The sequence below is a fragment of the Mus pahari genome, chromosome 12, assembly GCF_900095145.1.
Source record: "Mus pahari chromosome 12, PAHARI_EIJ_v1.1, whole genome shotgun sequence".
Taxonomy (NCBI): domain Eukaryota; kingdom Metazoa; phylum Chordata; class Mammalia; order Rodentia; family Muridae; genus Mus; species Mus pahari.
In genome coordinates, this window is record NC_034601.1 from 33,387,176 (window position 1) to 33,389,927 (window position 2,752).

Sequence of the window (2,752 nt, forward strand, 5' to 3'; positions counted from 1 at the left end):
TGTGTGTCTGTCTCTCTGTCTCTCTCTGTCTCTCTCTCTGTGTGTGTCTCTCTCTGTCTCTCTCTCTCTGTCTCTCTCTCTGTCTGTCTCTCTCTCTCTCTCTCTCTCTCTCTCTCTCTCTCTGGCTCTGGCTCTCTCTCCCTCTCCCCTTCCCCGCCTCCCAGTCAGGGATACTTTGTAGCATTTTGCAATCACTTTGGTCTCTGTAATCCTTTACTCTCGGTCCCTGTGTTTCTCATCTGACTGTTGGGGAAATAACCAATGGCTGCAGATACTAAAGCCTAGGTTAGAGGAGTGGTGTGAGCCATCCAAGTCCACCAGGCTTAGTAACAAACTCGTTGGCAAGCACCAACACACTCAAGAACTCGTGAGACAAAAGAACCTGCAATCCTGTCCCCTCCAGAGAGAAAAACAATCCGCTGTCACACATTTCCTGTCTGTTACTACTACAGGTTGTTATAGTGAGAATTCTGGGATTTTGTTTTCTTTAAAAAAAAAAACAAACTCAGAAATATTACAGAAATATGTTTTCATTTTAATCCCAGGTGTGGGATATGGGGCTGCTTCAGACTGTCCACAGCAGCGGACTGTGATTTTCCTCGTGCTCTAGCAGGGGTGTGATTTTGCCGGCTGCAGATAATCTCTGCGATTTTGTGAGGTTTGGAATTCTGGGAATTTTTCACAGGGTATATAAATGCTAGGACCCTGAGAGTCAGGGTGGGTTGCTGGTTGCTGTTGGTCATGGTTTGTTAAGTAGTCATGTGCAAAGAAGAAACAAGAAGAAATTAGATATCCTGGTGGGGAAGATCAAACTTGCTCTAAGGAACTCTGTGCCTCCTCTAATCAGCAGGAAGTAGTCTAATAATCACATTGTCCCCTTTCCTCTCTCACCTTTTTCTTTTTTTTCCTTTTCTATCTAGAGTTAGAGGGTTGAAAGGGTGGGAAAAAGAAGAACCTACAAAGTAGCAAAAGGCCAGTTACAGGGTGTGAACTGTTTGGGGCTAGGCAAGGTTCCTGAACTAGGATGGATATTTGTGATGTAAGGGAAACTTAGGTGAGTTTGAAAGCCGGCCTTGGCTAGTTAGACAGGACAGGCTTGGTTGGCCTAAGGAAAGGATGGTACCCAGCATCTATCCTTATGAGGAAAGACGCATAATATGACAGCAAACAGATGTTCATGCTGACTGGTTTCCTGTGTCCCTCTGTGGTGTTTGAACGGACAAGAAGTGTTTCCGGGGGCATAAGGGAGAGGTTTTGAAACAATCTTGAAATCGGAAATGGGATGCCCTTCGACTCTGCCTTAGCAGGGACCTCAAAAAGCTTATAACCCCCAACATTCCCCAGGCTCCCACACCCCAGTGTGGTCTTAGCTGCACAGACAGAGCCTGCTCAGGTTGCTGCCAGCTTGCCCTGACTGGAAGGAGGAGCCAGGTCATCTGGTCGCAGAAGCATTGCTTTCACCACTACACACCACAACCTTCCTGCCCACCCCGGAGGGCCACTGCTGTCAAGAGAGTGACAAGAAGAAGGAATAAGGAATGGAGCGCGGTGGCATGAGGTGGCATGGAAATGAGTCAGAAGACCTGATGTCGGAGCCTGATTTCCTCACCGGTTCATGTGCCTCGGCTAGTGTCTCTCAGAACCTCGCTTCATGAAAATTCCACCATTGGCTGAGACTACTTTGTTCCTCAGACTTGGCCACATCCACAAAGCTCTACACACTTGCATCTAGAGCTGAAGCCCTTCTTCTTCTCCTCCTCCTCCTCCTCCTCCTTCTTCTTCTTCTTTGGTTTTTCAAGACAGGGTTTCTCTGTGTAACCCTGGCTGTCCTGGAACTCACTCTGTAGACCAGGCTGGCCTTGAACTCAGAAATCCACCTGCCTCTGCCTCCCAAGTGCAGGGATTAAAGGCATGTACCACCACTGCCCGGCTGTGAAGCCTTCTTCTTACAGGAAGGGAATAATTAGATACTGGGTTTTGAGTTACAACGCCTCTGACTTCCTCTATCCTATTTTATCCTCAGAATTGAATCTTGTATATGAGCGCCATCACTGTTCCCGTGTTTCACAGGAGGATATTGGGTTTCAGAAAGGTAAAGTAACCTGCTCCTAATCTTCCAGTTGCTTCTCAACTTGAAGTTAGAAAAGCTGAGATTCAAAGCCAGGTCTGTCCGAACTCTGAGCGCCAAATGACATTACACTGGGGACTTTCCAGTTAATGGAAGGCAATAGCCACAAGATAACGCTGCTAAAACCACAAAAGCAAATGGGAAAATCAGCTCAAATTAATGTGACTGTATAATTTATCATCCATAGTTAGCATAGTTTTGCCCTGCATGCACCTTAGAGCAGACAGGAGGGCCCAAGACCATGAACACCAACCAGGAAATACAGTTGCTCTCCTGGAACTGTAAAGACCATGGGAAGGGTACTGGCTTAGCGGCTAATGTATTTCATGGATCTCAAGACTAATTTTTATTTGTGTTTTGCATCTTTTGTAATCATTGGCATCTTAGCTTCAAAGGGATGTTGGGAGCAGTCTCCATGAACAGCTGGATTGTGACTGCAAAGGAGAAGGTGGTAGAGGTCATGAATTCCTCAAGGATTCTGACCTAGGATGGGAGGTGTGTGGTGTGTGTACCAGGAGGAGAAAGAGTGTGAAGAATGACATGAGTCACAGGTACCCCTGAGAGAAGCTGCTTGGGGCACAAACTCTCTCTCTCTCTCTCTCTCTCTCTCTCTCTCTCTCTCTC

At 46.8% G+C, this 2,752-nt stretch overlaps 1 protein-coding gene across 1 annotated transcript in view; it reads right to left on the minus strand.

Annotated features, from left to right (window-relative positions):
- Positions 1–2,752, minus strand: part of Pla1a (phospholipase A1 member A) — a 38,548-nt gene that overhangs the window by 7,203 nt on the left and 28,593 nt on the right. The window lies entirely within an intron of this gene.